The sequence below is a fragment of the Lycium ferocissimum genome, unplaced genomic scaffold (genome assembly GCF_029784015.1).
Source record: "Lycium ferocissimum isolate CSIRO_LF1 unplaced genomic scaffold, AGI_CSIRO_Lferr_CH_V1 ctg7041, whole genome shotgun sequence".
Taxonomy (NCBI): domain Eukaryota; kingdom Viridiplantae; phylum Streptophyta; class Magnoliopsida; order Solanales; family Solanaceae; genus Lycium; species Lycium ferocissimum.
The window spans coordinates 16,611-36,980 of NW_026726609.1; the positions used below are offsets into that span (position 1 = coordinate 16,611).

At 39.1% G+C, this 20,370-nt stretch overlaps 1 pseudogene; it reads right to left on the reverse strand.

The window, feature by feature from the left end:
• Nucleotides 1–2,038: 2,038 nt before the first annotated feature.
• LOC132045556 (TORTIFOLIA1-like protein 3) lies at nucleotides 2,039–14,556 on the reverse strand (annotated as a pseudogene).
• Between the last annotated feature and the right edge of the window lie 5,814 nt (nucleotides 14,557–20,370).

The following is a 20,370-nucleotide window of genomic DNA, read 5'->3' on the forward strand; positions in this document are numbered from 1 at the left end:
TCCACATGTATAGACAAAATATTGCCAGTGAGTGACATATGCTATCTGCAGTAATTACTAGCTAACTTTCAGGTCCACGAACTCAAAACCGCGAACGAAAACCTCGAACTCGAACAAAACCTTTACGAAACTCCTAAATTGCCCTAGGTTTTTTTTTTTTTTTTTTTTTCTCTCTGGGTACATTGTGTATTTTTATCCAAGATTAATTTAAGCCGAATATTAGTTAATAAAAGCGATTGTGCTAGAACCACGGGACTCGGAGGTGCCCCATACCTTCCCCCGGTCAACCAGTGGCGGAGCCACACTATGCCGAGGGTGTTCATCCGAACCTCCTCGGCGGAAAAAAATATTGTTTTTACAAGGTTAAAATTATTTTTTATGTATATATGGTAGATATTGAACCCCCTTAGGCTTCTTCGTATATTTACTTTTTTATATTTTGAACCCCCTCGGCGGAAATCTTGGCTCCGCCACTGCGGTCAACAGAATTTCTTACCAGGTCTTTTGTAGTGGAAGTAACTAGGTTCTTGTGCCTGGAGGAAAACATCGATCATCTCCGACTCCTTCATCGGCAGTTTGACCCTGGCTGCTTGTTCTCTCCACTTGATTCCATATTCCCTAAATTGAACCACTCTGCAATCCACTCCACAGACTACACATAGCAACTTCCATAAATCATGGATTGCTCCATATCCTATCTCAGGACCATCGATATATGAAGAGTGCTCAACATGTCATCAACCTTATTCTCGGTAAACAAACATGCTTCTCGAGCAGCGTCAATGACGCGATTTCCAATCAGCTATTAGTTACCTCTTCACTTCCCATTTCCACCCAGCTTACCGTCAATCTTTTTGGGCAAAGGGGTGGCATTAACTTAAAAGTTTTCTATGATGAAGTCTATTAATTGGCCAAGTTATTCCCTCGTCCACCTCACCAACGCCTCTCTAACACAAAACAAGGGAAAGAGAAAAGGTAAAAGAGAACTTTTTAGGGTTGGGACACCAAACAGGTATAGAGTGTTTTTTGTGCTAAACTTTTTGGTGTTGTGTCTGTCATCTTAATGCACTGTAGCTTTCACTATATTCACGAGGCGTACGAGAATCCTGAAGGTGGTAGGTAGGAAGAAGATGACAACTACAACATGAAGCACGAATTCATCATTATAGATACACTATTAATCATTTTACGTATTCTGATAGCATCTCAAATTGTATAATGGAACGCATAGAGAAAATGGTAGCCAAGTATTACCCAGAAAGTAAACAGAAGACTCCCTATTATATACACAAATATCTTACCCTTTTAGAGCCAACATATAGTGTTATAGCTCCCTGTCTCTCCAGAAGTGGTTGAACTGAATGTTTTCCTTCCCCAAAAATGTAACGGCACAATTCACTATATTAGCTCTATTAGAAAACTGCTTTGTGCTTCGTTGTTTATGTCCTACCGTATGATCACGGTCCAACCAACTTTGAGAGTTGAACCGGATCTTCAATCCAATCTAGACAGCCTGGAAAATAGAGCAACCATAGGAAACGTTAAGTGTTTCATCATACCTGTACTTAAAAAATGTTGCGCTCCATTTTGACAGCAATTGCAGAAAGCTGTTTGCAGTATCCATAGCCATACGTGCTAGCACTCAATTTCTTTGATTTTAATTTGATGAAATGAAGACACTTATAGAGCTTCCATTTATAGAGTGGTAGGGTAATCTCTCCATGCGTCAATTATCGGATGGCAGGCATGTGGAAAAATTATCTAAAAGTTTGAATCACCATTCCACAATTCTGTATATTGTCCTTAGATGATAGCAGTAATTGCAAACAAATAAAAGATAAGGTGCCAAGTTAGAATTATAGCAATGCACATGTAAAGTACAAATTATTAAGAATAGACCATCTTTTCAGAATGACGTCCCTAATAGATTTAAGCACTCCATACCAAGTGCAGAGTTTAATGTGCCCTACTGAACTTTGCAGGATAACAAAATGTGCAGAGATTAATATGAAATGGTCATAAATCACCGGCAATAAACTCATAAACCATTACGGAAATTCTTTGAAACTCTACTTGATAAAGGTTCAGAGATTCCCTGAGGGTCACCATGCATTTTAGCTAATGGATTGACGATAAAGCCATAAGTACCACGAAGCCGAGATCTCCCACATTCCAAATTAAATCTTTCTCCATCTCCATGCACACCAGCTTTGCTGCTTACCGTATCTGCTGATGAGGTTTCACCATGAGCTGAAGATCGTGAGGTAGAACTCCGACCTCCTGTTCTCTTCCAAAGTTTTGAACTCAAGAATTCTGCACCCGGTAGCTTGCAACACATGACTGCAGAGTCAGTGCTTGACATCCTTCCGGTAGACATAGCAAAGTCATATGAGATCTCATCTAATGCCAGCTCCAGATGATACAATTCGAGTGGCATCAAGACCTTTTACAAGGAGCCAAGCGAGGGAACTTCAAGCTATGCAAGCACTGTTCATGAGGAGGGACATACTTGAATACACTCTAGCACCTTCCCGGGGATTTCAAGTGGTCATGATAGCATGGGAGGATGGTTTGGAGAAGAGGGTTGAAGATGGTCATGCTTGCAATGTGGCTATTACTTGAAGATTTGCAAATTCAAGCTTTGTTCCCAAAAGAAGACACCCAAACAAGGCTCTTACTTTATTAAGGGTAAAAGTGTAATAATGTAGTTGTCTTCTTTTGAGCTTTAGTATAAATAGTAGTTTCTTTCATTTGGAAGACTTAGACTATTTCGAATATTGATATTTGATATTGTAAAACTCTTGAGAGTTGAGAGCTTGTGAAACCTTTGATTGAGTAATTGTTGAGAGGATTGGTTCTTAGGGAATTCCAAATCCCTCTTGGTCATCCTAGGAATTTGGTGTCTCTTTTGTTCTTAATTTAGAGGTCTTAGTTTTCTATAACTTTGGTTGCTAAATTAGGTCTTAAGTTGTGTCAAATTATCTATCATTTTCTTTTCTTGCATTTTAATTCTATTTTCATTTGTAATCTTGCATCAATTGGTATCACAGCTTGGATTAGATTTGTTCTATCAAATCTAGCCTAGGGTTTGTTGCTAATATTAAAAAAAAAAAATCTGGAAAATTTTCCCCCAAAAACCCCAAAAAATTTGTGTTTGTTTTGTTGTTTTTATTAGATTCTTGTTCCTTAGTACGTTAGGATTTCAAATCCTCAAATTTCGTGTCATTCGGGTCAATAGTGAAGAATCTACCATTGTTGGGTTGAAGCTTTTGAAAAAGTTGAAGAACAACTTAGTGGGTTTTTATTTGTGACGAAATTGGGAGTTGATAACCATTGGGCTTTGTTCTACTAGGTTAAGGGAGCCTAAATCCGAAATTTGGGGTAAAATTAGTTGATTTGAAGGTAGCTAGAAATTTGAATGTTCATGTGTTCTTGAGCTATCTTCATAGATTCAAGTGGAGAAGAAGACTCAAAAGGAAAGTTAGATCCAAAAGTTTATACCCAAGTTTTGGAAAAGTATTTTTTTAGCCCTAAATGGAATGGTCCTAGGTTGAGTGGGTCCATTGTGTCAAAAAAAGTCAACAAACCCAGCCTAAGATCCAAGAAATCACGTGCTATATGTCGTCACTGAAGTAAAGATACGGTCCAAATTCACGGACCGTAAAAGAAGTACGGACCGTCAGTTCAGTCCGTCAAATTGAAGCTTGGAAAAGTTGAACACTGTTGGAGATCTACGGTTACTATATACGGACCGTAAATAAGATACGGTCCGTAGATTTGGGAGCGATTCAACCGTAGATTGGAGTGAAATTTGCTACGCTATTCGTTGCTAATTTACGGTGACCATATACGGACTGTACATTTTATACAGACCATATAATTGAAGAAGTCCCTTCCGTAAGTCTGAAGCCCAAATTCGTAGATTTTGTTCCCCATTTACGGACTACATCTATGATCCGTCAAAAACATACGGACCGTATAACTACCCCGATTGGGCTGCATCCGTAAATTCCAACAACGAAAAGGTACATTTGATTCAATTCCTTCACTTCTTTTCCAAAAATTTCCCTTGATCCTTGGTTGGTTGTTTGTCTCCTTATTTCTTAGGTAAGGAAAAAAAAAGTATAGAAATTTTTAAATTTTCGTTACTTCAAATTGATACCTTGGATCAATTGGGGCTTCAAGACCGCGTTTTCAAATTATTACCTACCCGGGCCTGAAATTTTATTTATTTCCCGATTTTTGCATTCCATTATCTTGTGTCTCTCAACTAGTAGCCATTTAGTAGTTGTTCCTACTTGTGTTTACTAGTTCTTGTGTTCGCATTTCTTTCGTGCCAATTCTTTCGTGCTTTTCTTCGTTTTTTGCTTCGTTTTTAATTTCTTGGTTCAAGTTTGTTAGATTGAATTGAGTAGTCCGTTTTTCTTAGTCTAACAAGAATTTATTCCGACAAAGAGTACCATTTGAACCCTTGTGATTAATCGACATTAACAAGAACACAATCTTTGGCCGAAGCAATTTGTGAGGCAATTAAAGGTGCGCATACTTGAGCGATTGTGAGTTGATTTTACTAATCTAACGTGTTTGCTCGTTTTGTTGAGTGTCTTTAATAGGTACTATGGCTACGGAGGATGAAACACAAGTTCCCACCGGGGAACTCACACTAGTTGATGTAATGAGAGCCTTGCAAGCCTTGAATGATAAGGTTGGGAGTATGGGTGGTCGAATGGAAAACATGGATGGTCGGATGGAAAACTTGGGAAGTAGGGTGGAAGCAATTGAAGGAGGTAGTAGGGAGGTCTCATATTCGCCCCGAGTGCAATACCAAGGAGGCACAAGTGAAGCTACTCGAAGCACTTCACTTACATTATCACCCGGCACCTTCCATCATCTATATAACCCCACTCCCCAAAACACTCCCCAAAACACCCCTTAAAACATAACTCTCACCCCACCAAACAACATTCCCATAGGCCAACGGAACAACCCACCCCTACAAGATCAAACACCAAATGACCCACATCCAAACGACCCACCCCTAAATGATCCACACCCAAATGTACCAATGCCACCCCCAGACGGTCCAAACATCCAACAACCAAATGAGGAAGAGATAAAGGAAGCTATACTTGAGCACGAACGTTATGGTGACCAAGGTTGGAGGCCACGAGCGCAGGCACAAGGAGGTTATCGAGGGAGGGGTGGAAGGCATGGTCCTAACCCTCACATGGGTAGGCAAAGAGGGTACCAAGCTTGTGAAGGGTACCAAGGTCGTGACGATCGAGGTTATGATGATGATGGAGATTTGAATGGAAACCATGGTTATGGAGGAGGGCGAGACACGAGTCTCAATTCTATCAAGGTTACTCTCCCAATCTTCAAAGGAGAAGTGACCCCGACGCATTTCTTGATTGGGCGATGCATTGTGATAGAATCTTCTTGACGAATGACATGTCCGAGGTGAAAAGACGTTTTACGCCATTGCTCAATTGAAGGGTATGCCTCACATGCGGGAAACCTCAAGCGAAGGCAAGAAGAATTATTGGGCTTCCTCCCACACCTACTGGGATGAATTGAAGACGCCGTACGCGCGTAAGTATGTCACCGAACGCTACAAACAAGAACAACTCAAGAAGGTGTATACTTTAAGGCAAAACAAAAAAGAGTGTGGAAGAATATTGCGATGAGTTCCAAATTTTCAAAATGAGAATTGACTCTAACGAGGATGAGTTAAATGCTATGACTCGGTTCCGAGCCGGGTTAAATAGTGATATTGTCTCCCAAATGAGACTCCACAACTATTGAGCATCAAGAAACCCTTGACGGCTATTATCGAAATAGAGAAGGGTCTCAGAGAAGACAAAATCAATAAGTCAAGGGCTATGAGTTCGTGAAACAATAACAAAGAACGAGGAGCCTCCTTCTCCAATTAGCGAAAGAATAAATAATGGCCCCAAGTTAAGCCAAGAAACCATTTGTGAAGAATTCTCAAGTTGAGAAGCAAGTTGACAAACAACCTCCGAAGTTTGCTCCAAAGAAGGAGGTACAAAACTCCTATTCAATGCTTTAAATGTCATGGCTTCCTACGGTCAGAGAGCAAGCGAATGCCCTAATCGTAGCGTTTATTTTGAGAGACACTTGGTAGCGAGGATGAGGAAGAATGTGAGAAAGAGATGATGAGGGCGATCGCGAGAACGAACAACATGAAAGAAGGGATGGTGTCAAGGTGATGACGAGCCTATTGTACCTCTCTACGGGGCGCGAAGAACCATGATAAGCAAAGCAATGGATGACCCAAGTCAACGGAAAATCTCTTCCATTCCAAGTGCATCATTAACCAAAACACTAGCATCAGCGATCATTGATAGTGGGAGTTGTGCCAATGTCGCTAGTACCACCCTTGTTGATTTCTTGAAACTTCCTACCACCCGCCATTAAAACCCTTACAAACTTCAACGGCTCAATGAACGTGGTGAAAATTGAAGGTGACTAGGCAAGCTATCATCAAATTCGTGGTTGGGAAGTATCACGATGAGGTGTTATGTGATGGTGTTCCCATGCAAGCGTGTCATCTTCTACTTGGCCGACCATGGCAATATGATAGGTCCATCAACCATAATGGGAGAACTAACCAATACACCCTTGTCCATAATGGCGTCAAACATGTCTTAAATCCCGTGACCCCCTCCCAAGTGGGTGAGATCTATAACAAAATGAGGGAGTTGAAGGAGAAGGGTCATAGCGCATTGCAAAAGAAGAATGTGGGGGAAGAGGAGCAGAGGAGAGTAGTTCTCAAAAGTGAGTGGAAAGAAGGGAGAGCTAGAGGAAAAACCAAGGTGTCTCCTTTTAGCTTAATTGTGGGGGAAATTAGGGAGGAATTGGGGGAGCGTCAACCGATGATTCACCTCATGCATGTGGACCGCGCATTGCATACTAACGAGCTAACCCCTTCTTTCCTAGCTCTATTTCTTCTCTTTGCAGAATTTGACGACGTGTTCCCGTAACTCCCAAAATGTTACTACCTCGAGGGGAATCGAACACCAAACCTGACTTTGTTCCGGTTCTCAATTGCCCAACAAACCGCTTATAGAGCCAACCCGGACGACACCGGCGCGAGCTTCAAAGCGCAAGTGGACGAGCTCCTGAAAAGCGGAGTCGTGCGAGAAAGTACGAGTCCTCGTGCCGTGCCCCGTGATCTCGGTGCCAAAGAAAGACGGATCATGGCGTACGCGTGTTGATTGTCGAGCCATCAACAAGATAACGAAGAAAGTATCGCCATCCCATACCGGTATCGACGACATGCTTGATGAGTTGAACGGTTCATGCATATTCTCTAAGGTAGATCTTAGGAGTGGGTATCATCAAATCCGGATTTAAACCCTTTTAGGAGTGGGGAAAATCGCATTCAAGACCAAGTTTGGTCTATATGAATGGTTGGTGATGCCTTTGGTCTCACTAACGCTCCTAGTACTTTTATGCGTTTGATGAATCATGTCATGAAACCTTTATTGGCAAATTCGTGGTTGTTTACTTTGATGATATTTTCGTGTATAGTAAAACCATGGATGAGCATGTTATTCACTTGAAATATGTGTTTGAAGTGTTTAGACAAGAACAACTTTATGCTAATGTTGCAAATGCTCATTTTGTGTTGATTTAAGTTGTTTTCGGGGTTTTGTTGCGAGTTCGGCGGGCGTCGAGGTTCGATGAATCCAAAATACGCTTATTAAGAATTGGCCAACTCCTAAATCCATTAGTGATATTAAGTTTTCACGGATTGGCTAGTTTTTATAAAGTTTGTTAAGGGGTTTAGTACCATAGCCGCTCCTTTCGACCGAGGTAGTCCGAAAGGATAAAACTTTTTGGGGTGTGGAGCAAGCAAAGGCTTTTGAAACTCTAAAACAAATGCTTAGCTCCGCACCGTTGTTACAATTACCTGATTTTGACAAAATCTTTGAAATTGAATGTGATGCTAGTAAAGTAGGTATTGGTGCCGTTTTAATGCAAGACCAAAAACCCATTGCCTATTTTAGTGAAAATCTTAAGGGTGCAACGTTGAACTACTCCACCTATGATCTTGAATTGTATGCTTTGATTAGAGCTTTGGTAATGGCAACATACTTTGTACTTAAAAGAGTTTGTGATTGGGACCACCACGAGTCCTTAAACATCTTAAGGCCCAAGGAAAGTTGAACAAAAGGCATGCTAAATGGGTTGAATTTCTGAAACCTTCCTTATGTAATCCAATACAAAAGGAAAAGAGAATGTAGTGGCGGATGCCCTATCAAGAAAACATGTTTTGATTACTACCTTGTCTTCCAAATTGATGGGTTTTGAAAGCTTGAAGACATTGTATCCCGAGGACCCCGTCTTTGCCAAAATCTTTCTAGATTGCGAAGAGTGGGAAAGGGAGAGGTGGATTAGTGGATAGGTCTTCTACTCCCTATTCTAGGTTTGATGGTTTCTTGTTCAAAAACAAGTGTTTGCAGGTGCCTACGAGCTCTTGGAGGGAATTATTTGTGAGTGAGGCACAATAAACGGGGATTGATGGACATTTTGGGATTGATAAGACTTTGAAAATTCTTGAGAGCAATTTTATTGGCCTCATACGCGGAGGGACGTGGCTAAGATTTGTGGCCAATGCATTGAGTGTCATGGCGCCAAGTCTAGACTCCTTCCCATGGTTCGTATACCGCTCTTCCCACCCCTCAACAACCTTGGGTCGATATTTCGATGGATTTTGTGTTGGGTTTGCCTAGAACCAAAGGGGTAAAGATAGCATCTTTGTTGTGGTTGATCGATTTTCTAAAATGGCTCATTTCATTGCTTGTCATAAAGTTGATGATGCCTCCTCATGTTGCATCTTTGTTTGTTGAACATGTGGTAAAGTTGCATGGTATTCCCAAACCATTGTGAGCGACAGGATCCCAAATTCCTTAGCCACTTTTCGGGAAAGAATTACGGGGACGACTGGGCACTAAATTGTTGTTTTCTACCTCTTGTCACCCACAAACCGACGGCCAAACCGAAGTTGTCAATAGGACTGCTAGTGGCCATGGTTAAAGGGAAACTAGCATTGGAAGATCGCCTGCCTTTGGTTGAATTTGCTTACAATAAGAGTCATTCATAGCACTATTGGCATGTCACCTTTTGGTTTATGGTTTTAACCCCCTAACCCTTTAGATCTAACCCCTTGTCTCAAGATGTTCTGCCGAGTTTAGATGACAACAAACGAGCCGAGGCCATGAAGAAGTTGCATGAGAGGCGAGGCTTCACCTTGAGAAAAAGAATCAAGAAACGGCCAAGAGAGCTAAACAAAGGCCGCAAACGAGTTGTGCTTGAACCGGTGATTGGGTTTGGGTACATTTCCAGGAAAGAGAGGTTTCCCAACAAAAGAAAGACCAAGTTGATGCCTTGAGGAGATGGTCCATTTGAAGTACTTGAGCGACTCAATGATAATGCATACAAAATTGATCTTCCACCCGAATACCAAGTTCATAACACCTTCAATGTGTGTGATCTCTCTCCTATGGTGGTGCAAGATGATGATCCCTTAAATTTGAGGACAAATTCTCTTCAAGAAGGGGAGAATGATACAATTCGAGTGGCAACCTTTTACAAGGAGCCAAGCGAGGAACTTCAAGCTACGCAAGCATTGTTCATGAGGAGGAGTGGCATACTTCGAATACTCTCTAGCACCTTCCCGGGATTTCCAAGTGGTCATGATAGCATGGGAGGATGGTTTGGAGAAGAGGGTCAAGATGGTCATGCTTGCAATGTGGCTATTACTTGAAGATTTGCAAATTCAAGCTTTGTTCCCAAAAAAGAAGACACTCCAAACAAGTGCCCTTACTTCATTAAGGGTAAAAGTGTAATAATGTAGTTGTCTTCTTTTGAGCTTTAGTATAAATAGTAGTTTCTTTCATTTGGAAGACTTAGACTATTTTGAATATTGATATTTGATATTGTAAAACTCTTGAGAGTTGAGAGCTTGTGAAACCTTTGATTGAGTAATTGTTGAGAGGATTGGTTATTAGGGAATTCCAAATCCCTCTTGGTCATCCTAGGAATTTGGTGTCTCTTTTGTTCTTAATTTAGAGGTCTTAGTTTTCTATAACTTTGGTTGCTAAATTAGGTCTTAAGTTGTGTCAAGTTATCTATCCTTTTCTTTTCTTGCATTTTAATTCTATTTTCGTTTGTAATCTTGCATCACCAGACCTTGAACACGTGTCTCCAAAGAATGTATTCCGCTCTCTGAACTTCCGATCAATCTCTAGGTACAACCAAGAAAAAGAAAAACTTTTGAGAAAAAAAATATGGTCTTGAGGAAGGAATCAGTGGTCTAATTAGCAGTGCTGCAATATGTGATTTATGATATAGAGTATTCCTGTATGCTGTTAGCCGTTAATAAATCCTAAAAACATGTGGAGCCAAAATTGAACATTTAGATGGAAGAGCTTATCCAAGAAACAACTCAAAAGCTCGCACATGACAATGTTTTGGTCGAACGGAAATCTCATATAGCAATTACATTTTAGACAACTAAACAAAGAGGTTAATTCGTCAGTACCTTCAGACTGACTCTACCAGATTAATCACTGTAAAAATTAGCAATTTCAATCCATGAAGAAAAAATTCTTCTGGTTTTTTATGTTGTTTAATATATTCTGAGAAGCACGAAAATACAATTCTAAAAAATGCCTGAGGTACATCCAATTTAATGCATAAAAACCTAGCTGAAATCAAAATTTGATGCATAAATATTAATTTAGGCATTTTAATTTATCAAGATACATTATATATCCAAACTGCAGAAAAGAATATATTCTCGACCATTAGCAAATTACCTGGAAAAAATTGGACTGTTGGTTTTCAATTTCCACAAGTTGTTTCCGGATCTAAGAGATATCTTCACATTCACATTCTTTTGGGCCCCTATAGAGATCCCCAGATTGATTACTCACAACAACAGTAGATTCTGATATCTCATTAAGATATGGAACCATACGAGATCCAACTCTCATAACACTAGGCTTTTTTTCACCAGTGATCTTACTGAAAAGGGTTCGTCGGTTATCTGGCTTTCTTTCTCGTTCCATCTCCTCAAATTTTTCTCACGGTCTTCCTACTTTTTTTTAGTATCATTCTCAGAAGCTCAGTCCCAGAAGTACCACGAGGAGCAAAAATCTCAACTTTCCATTCAGATGACTTCTTATGCTCGAGTTTGCGGAAGATTGCTAGGCTTGATTTCTTTTGAACAATGTCCAAAGGAGGACCTTTTAGGGCAGTACGAGCAGAAGAACCATCAGCTAGAGCTGGCTTATTATCTTGCTTTTTTCTAACACTAGGCACACCAGAACTCATAGTATAGGCAGTCTTCACGCCAGGTGGATAACGCCCATCACTAGCATTTTCTGTTTCCTGGACAGAACATGAGAAGTCTATTAGTTTCATTAGCTATAAGGACAGAAAATATGAGAAAAGGTGAAAAATTGAGAAAGCAAAAAAGGAAAAAAATGTGTGGGGTTGGGGAGGGCATGATACAACTCACGAATCTATAGAACTCAAAAACACTACAAAAAGCTGATATTTTGATAATAATGATTGACTGACAAATCTTAGAGCTAATAAGTTCATCAGTAAGTAAGAAACTGGATAGAAGAGACAGCATATTAACTACAGGTGCAATATGAAAAACTTCTCAAAAGGAGAGTGCTGACTTAGACAAGCAACCCAAATGTTTATTATAACAAGGAAATTAGAGAACATATTATTGACCTTTAAAAGTATAATATTCTCCAACAGAGTGGAATGGATAAAGGATTCATAATGACAACCCATTCTTTAGTATTAAGGCATAGTTAATTGAACTTTTTTTTATTAAGAAAAACAAGAGGGAAGCAAATAAAATATTAGTACCTTTAAATGATGAATATGACTGGGAGGAGGAGAGCCACCATCGGACAAATCAGGGATTTCCTTCTACACCGCCAACATCTAATTCATTGTTTCCTATACAACCTTCACCTACACAAGTGATAAACATATCTTACAATCATCAGCACAGTTACATGTATCTAGGATAATATAAGCAATGAGTAAATGTGAAATATGTTACATGCACTCGACTTCTAATATAGGTGTCTACAGGTATCAGTGAGTAATTTTAGTATATTAATATACAACACAGGTATAAAAAATTTATTTTTAAAGAATTTGCATTGATAACCCATATGATTTCAATTTTAGTTTATTTTGAGGAATTTGCATTAGTTTTCCATACCCATGACCTCCCCCAAGGGGCGAATTTATAGCCTAGTTTATGATGCACGTGAACCTGTGATCTTTCCGCCAAACTAGATATTTTATGTACACATTTACTACAATTGATCTAATATTATCTGCTAGCACCCATGCCATAAAAAGGCTAAAGGATGTACTTGGTTGAATATTGAGTTATTTACCCCCAAGGAACAGGAATCAATTCTAACTTAATACATTCTTTCCGCCTTTGATCCCCCCTTAACAAGAGATTTCAATATGAATGAACGAAAATTAAAGATCAATGAAAAGCTGCTCAAGTATCAATAAATTAAATCGAATTAGCCAAGAAACAAAATAGGAGACAGGAATTAAACAAAAACCTTGTCGAATCTTTTGGCCTCGAAAGTGTTGAAGCAAGAAGCTTTGAATTCCGAGAGTGCATCTCTCTCAACTACGGCGAGTCTCATTAATGCCTCAGCACTAGCTTTCCTAGCTGCCCAATCCTCACTACTAACAAATTCCAGCAAGTCGGGCACCAAACTCCTCGCAATCTGCTGATTAGAAGCTCATCCAACTCCAATGACACTAGCAATCATCGTAAGCAGTGCCACCTTTGCTTTAAAACTGCCAGACTTGAGAAGTTTCTGGAACCTGAGCAACAACTTCCTCAAGCAGACAACATCAGGCTCATGCGACGCCTCAATAGCCGCCGCTAAACGCAAGGCGGCACCGCTGTGAGAGTTCATCTCCTGCTCCGTGTACATCGCTTCTAGAAATGGCTTGATAATGCAGGTTTTGTGAGGTTTGATTAAATGGAGGCAAGTCAGAACACGTGCTTCAGCTCACGTCTTGGATTTTGATTCCGCTTCATTAAAATAAAAATGTGTTCTAATTTTTAGAATACTAGAGTGAATCAATTCTATTCGATTCCAACGAGTTCATAATTGAAATGGAAATTTGAGCGAAGAGTGTATTATGGAAGAGGTGTGCCGCCAATGGTATTTCCACACTAACTTTGGCAGTGGATGCATGTTTGGGGTTACGGTGCGTAGGGATAGGAATAAATCACCGAAAACCGAATTACCGAATTGAATCGAGAATTTCGATAATTCGATATTCGGCAATTCGGTATTCGGTATGATATTTGGGAGTATTTTTGTAATTTCGGTTTCCGGAATTGATATTCGAAAAATGCTATTTGCTAATTGGGTAATACCGAATTTCGAAGTTTTATTAATGCAATCTGTTTGACCATACTGAACTCATTCCAAGATGACTTGCATTATTGAAATCTCTATCATATTATTCTTTTTCTATGTCTATCATGCCTTTTTGATCTTACGTAATAACAACTCGTATGACTCTCGAAAAGCGAAAAATGTCAAATAAATTGGGACGGAGGGAGTAATGTTTTCATTTCAATTGAATTATTAAATAACAAGAAAGTTAACTACTGAATCACTTAGTTATGAATGAAGTGTTAGGAGTAAATCATAGTACAACCAGAGAAAAGATGAGAGGATGAATAGTCCTGATGCCGCATCATCTAATCTCCCTAAAAAAATAAAGAAGGAACTCCTCCTTACAAACTTATTCAATTTTCAAAGATCTATGAGTTTAACTCTCAAGTTTCATGAAAGTCATACTCAAACTCTACACGATCTATTTGGCATACAAATTTGGCACATATTCTATGATTACCGAATTATCGAAAATTATTACTGAAATCGAAGGTTAAATTACCGTGTACCGATTTACCGAATCGGATTACTTTGGTTCGGTAATTGGTAACTACTTTCCAATACTGAGTACCAAATTACCAATACCGAAGTATGAATGTACCGAACTGAATACTGAATGCCCACCCCTAACGTACGTGTGATTGCTACTCTAGATTCTTTAATTTTAGCACCCTTTATCCATTTAAAAAAGAATGAAACGACCGACGTCTAATAGTCAAAACAATTTATATATTTAGTATTTTCAAGAATTTAGCTACAAAACTTCTTTTTATGATTACACTAATGACTATTGGCGTATTTTATTAATAATAAAAATTAAAAGTAAACTACATCATGTTGAAAGTAAGAACTTGATAAAATAAGATATTTAATTTAGAAAAAAATTCCCGATTGTACTAAAATTCCCCATCATCATCTTATATGTACTCTCAGCCTTTATCATCATCTCCATGAATACCCATGCTTGACCTGATCTTGTTAGGTATATCGTCCAGAATGTGCTCCAATAGTCCTTCAATCTAAGCTTTCTTGTATGTATTTCCTTACTCATTTAATCAGTTTGTCCTAATACTTATTGATGGACACTGGTAATGTCCATGTTTAAGATTCGCCTACCATGCATTTGGTAGCTCCTCAAAGCTCTTGTATTCGACAATTTTTGTGTTTCAAATGCCTGATTTGCAATTTAGTCAGCAAGTACATTTCCTTCCCTCTTTTTACATCTCGAATATTCGTAAGTAAACTAACGTAAGCCCGGAGAGGTCATGGAACCCTTATAAGGTTAAGGAATACTTTAAAAAAGTGCTAAGCAAGTATCTAAAGGTTTTGGGATCAAGCGAATCGAAGAAATTAAGTTTGTCAAAACTTGGGAAAACTTGGCAGAATTCCGGATAGAATTTTTGGTCCAAATTGAGGGAGGTGTATCTCCTAGAATATGAGGAGTTATGGAATGCATAACCTATTTAAATTGAAGTTCATTGAGTCTAGTTTCCAATGCAACAAACAATTCGTCCATACGACATTGGAGTAGAAAGTTATGGGCGTTTCAAGATAGGTTGCCAGATAGCTTCTCCGCATGCCCACTTGGAAAGTCGGTGGAACCAACCTTCAAGGGGTATAAATACCCCCATTCCCCTCATTTTATCATCATTCTACACTCCCTTGAGCTCAAGAAACCTCCATAAACATTTCTTAAACACTTATAGCCCCTTAGATCAAGAATTCAACAAGATTACATTAAACTAGTTCATGAAAAGTTATTGTTCTTGCTTCTACTTGAGGTTGTTGTGAGTTTGGTCTTGAAGCAAGTTGTGTGAGTTGAAGTTCTTCAAGTATAAGGTATGTTCTTCATCTTGACTTTGATATTGAGTTGTTTTGGGAGGGTTTTAATGGTTTAAAGTGAAGGAAAACATAGTATAAAGGTCGTAGTTTGATATGTTGATGTTGTTGGCTTATGGGCTGATTTTCGAAGGAAGTCTTGGACGGATTTGTATATGTTTGTGTCACGAGACAATCGGAGGGCCATGACGGGCACCCGGAGCTAACCTACCGAGCACCTTAACATGCTTCTCATTATCATTCTAGGTGGACCATGAAAGATAACTTATGAATATCATAATTTATAAGGGCATAAATCTACAAGTTATTAGCTCATCTATGTGATCATCATCAACTTTGCCCATATATATATATATATACATACACACACACACACAAGCCGACAAAGCTGCAAAAAATGATATACAGAAATATGGACCGGTAAGGTTATGGAGCATCTAACTATATACATCTATCTATGAGCCTCTACAAGGAGTACGTAATATCATAAAGACGGGACAGGACCCCACCATGCCCAAATATGTACACAAAAGAATAATACCACTAGACTGCATCTCCGAAGCAAATGGAGCGCTCCTAGGAGGTTGCTGATGAAGCACCTAAGGATTCGATCCGTCTCCCTGCCTACCTGCTGGCATGAGCGCAGCGTCCACAAATAAAAGGGCGTCAGTACGAATAATATACTGAGTATGTAAGGCATGAAAAGCAACATAATAAAGATATATAGAAACATGAGGCAAGAGAGATAACTTGTACACCGGTTTGCCTCTTAAGGCGGATGTCATGCATGCTTAGCTTAAAAAAATATATTTTTCATATATATATATATATATATATATATATATATATTGTTGCGGAACGTGCAGCCCGATCAATATATCATATCATCCCGCGTTCGGGGCATCCCGCGTCCGAGGTAACATCATAACGTACCCACTGCAGTGGTGTGCACATCTACGTGCCGTACCCGGCTAACTATAGCGCGGCTCGGTGTGAGAAAATACATACATATATTTATAAAGCATGCATGGGAGCCCAAATAAAACGTTACAATTCTATCAGAGTGACGTAAGGTCGGTAAACCTCCGATTTCCATTATAGAATCATCATCATGCCTATATCTCACCTTGAAAGAACAACTACCATAAGGTGAGATCAACAACAATGAATAAAATCAATAATCATGGAACAAGCTTAATAATGTCATGAGAACATCAAAGACTATAAGCTTTGATAGCTTTAGAAATGGAATCATCATCATCATCATCATTATCATCACCATCATAGAGAACACTTATTAACAATATTATAAGAACCTTGAGAATTATGAGTTTCTAGTATTTCTAGGATTAGGACATTATGGATATCATGTATGAGTTCATAATAAGGGAATCATGCCTTTAGAAAGAAAGGGTTAGCCTTAACATACCTTTACGTCTCCTTAATTACTTAACGTTCACCTCCTAAGCCCGTAAATCTACATTCAAGAGGATTCATACTAAGGTTAAGTCTTAAAAACACTCTTAAGTTCAAACTAGAGTAATTAGCGAGCTAGCGAAATTTGGATAGCACTTCCCTTATTTTATCGACTTCCACCAAACTCCAAAACAACTCCCAAACATCAATAATAACATCAACAACACCATAATCAAGGAACTATATGCAATTTAATCTCAAATTAATCCAAAATCCCCTTTCAAGTTCACCGCATAGTCATCAACTTCAATTCAACACTTTATGACTTCTCCACTTTAATTCCTTTCCTTTCCAAGAGTTACTAAGCCTTTACACCAACTCAATCATAATAATAAGATGGAGAACATACCATATAATAGAAGAAATTCGCCTCACTCAACTCCTTCCAGGACCAAGTTCATCACAACTTTGAAGAGAAACAAGAACCATCATCTTCCATGGATTTACCTTGAGTTTTTGATGTTTGATCTTCTCTCTTGATGGTATGGAAGGGTTTGGAATATTGTGGAACCTTCAAGAAGTATCTAGTAATGTGGAGAAATAAGTGTGGGAGGTGGATATGAAAATGGGATCTTTTGGGACTTAATAAGGTCTTAAAGTCGTCCCCCCGCTACAATTTGCGGTGGAGATGTGGCTCAGCATAATGGATATGCGGCTGCATCTCCCCTCCTATCCTTAGGGAGGAGGTTGGGCAGTGAGGCCAGCAACTTTGATGAGTTTGTGGCCAATATGCTGCATAGCAAACTCAGTTTGCGGCCGCATATTGGTCGACAAACTCCAGTTTTCACGAAAACCCGTTCTTTTCGAATTGTTTGACCCCCAATCCTTATGGAACCTTCTTGGCACTTGTATAAAACTTCATTAACCATCTAAGGGGACCTATATATCCCCCTCAAGATAATTCCTAGAAATGTATAACTCAAATAACACGAAATCTTCCCAAAACATCACTCAAGTTTCTAATCCCTCAACGAACTTACTTCCACCGATTCATTTAACTCCGAAACCTTAAGGTACACAATTTAAATTATCCAATACCCTCCTTAACCTTGTAAGGGCTCCATTTCCACTTTAGGCTTGCGTTAGTTTACCCATAATGCAAACGACACAAAATTTCCAAAGTGTAACATTCCTCCCCCCCTTAAGAACATTCGTCCTCGAATGTTAGACTCTTAGGGATCCTACAAAAATTTCGCCAGTGTTTCCCCTGTAAATATACTACTACCATCCTATGACAACAACCTAAAATATACAACGCCTCACAGGGATACAATCACAACAAAAATAATGTCCACACACGACCAACACTAATGGGAACTTCTTCGTAAGATAATTGCTCGGTGATCTGGACATCATTCACGGTACAATTCTGGAAGGATCTCCAATGCACTTGTGAAGCATTGACTTATGGAAAATCGGATGAACTGACTCCAATTCAGAAGGTAAATCTAATTCATAAGCCACCCGACCCACTTTGTGAACAATCCTGTAAGGTCCAACATACCGAGGACTAAGCTTACCCTATCTGTCAAATTTCATAACGCCCTTCATAAGTGATACCTTTAATAATACCTAATCATTAACTTGGAATTCTAAGTCTCGTCGGCGATTATCTGCATAAGACTTCTGACGACTCTGAGCTGCCAATAATCGATCCTGAATAAGCTGGACTTTTTCCACTGCTTGCTGGATCAGATCTGGCCCTATTAACTTAGTCTCTCCCACTTCAAACCACCCAATTGGTGATCTACACTTATGCCAATATAAAGCCTTATATGGGGCCATCTGAATGCTGGAATGATACCCGACGTTAGAAGCGAACTCAATAAGTGGTAAGTGATCATCCCAACTGCCACCAAAATCTAACACACATACCCGTAGCATATCCTCGAGAGTCTGAATGGTACGCTCAGTTTGTCCATCAGTCTGTGGATGAAATGCTGTGCTAAGACTCAATTAAGTCCCCAAAACTTCTTGGAAAGATTTCCAGAAATTAGCTGTAAACTGTGCTCCTCTATAAAAAATAATAGATACTGGAACACCATGGAGTCGTACTATCTCTTTGATATAAAGCTTCGCATAATCTTCAGCTAAGTATGTAGTTCTGACAGGCAGGAAATGGGCTGACTTTGTGAGTCTATCCACAATTACCCATATAGAATCATACTTACGCTGAGAGCGAGGTAAACCTGTAATGAAATCCATATTAATCACTTCCCACTTCCAAGTCGAAATCTCTATATTTTGCAACAATCGCCCATGCTTCTGATGCTCGATCTTTACTTGCTGACAATTAGGACATTGAGCCATAAACTCTGCTATGTCTTTCTTCATTCCATCCCACCAATAAATTGACTTAATATCATGATACATCTTTGTCGCTCTTGGACGAACAGAATAACGGGAACAATTGGCTTCTCCCAAGATCTGGCGAAGTAACCCTTCAACATCGGGAACACATAATCTGCCTCGATATCTGAGAACTCCATCTGTAGAAATCGCAAATGGTGACTTTTTCTTCTGAGGAAGTGTATCTCTGTAATGAATTAATATGGGATCCTCATATTGGCGCTCTTTCACCTCCACTACTAAAGACGAAACAGCTGAATTCTGGATAGTAACTCCCGTATTGCCCGAGTCCATTAATCGAACTCCCAAACTAGCTAACTGCTGAAGCTCACGAGCTAACTCCCTCTTCTCCGGTTGGACATCACATAGGCTACCCATGGATCTATGGCTGAGAGCATCGGCTATGACGTTTGCCTTTTCAAGATGATATAAGATACTAACATCATAATCTTTCAATAGCTCCAAACATCGCCTTTGCCGCAAATTCAACTCTTTCTGCTTGAAAATTTACTGGAGGCTCTTATGGTCTGTATAGATATCAACATGAACGCCATACAAATAATGCCTCCATATCTTCAATGCATGAATCACCGCAGCTAACTCTAGATCATGTGTTGGATAATTCTTCTCGTGCTTCCTATTGACACCTAATTTTTACCTCATAAATTGCATATTTTTTTAAAATTTCAAATTTCCTGAGTCAAAGACGGAGTAAGGATATTTCCTTTCAATTGTAAAAATTTCAAAAATCCCGAGAAATTGCAAAAATGACGTTTAATTATTATTTCCTAAAAAATTGACAAATATAAGAAATGCGAGTTATTTACTTTGATCCTAATCCGTCTATTCCGGGAAAATTATCATTTGAACAACGTGTTAATTACGGCTCATTTTTTTATCGCATTTTCCACATTTTTAAATATTCTCCAGAACTATATCAATATTAGGCTTGTTTTAAAGCTAATATTTTAAATTTGTGAGTTTTAAATTTTAATTAGCCTAAATAATTATTTTTATTTAGTGATATATGTATTTATAATACTTGGTCTTTATTTGATTTAAATTGGGGGGGGGTTGGGGGGGGGGGGGGTAAACTTAAGCTTTTTAAAAACTTAAAGGGGGAATGTTTTATAAAAAGGGGGGATGGAAGTTTATTAAAATAAACTTCCACCACCCCCCACCCCCACACCTTCATTTCTTC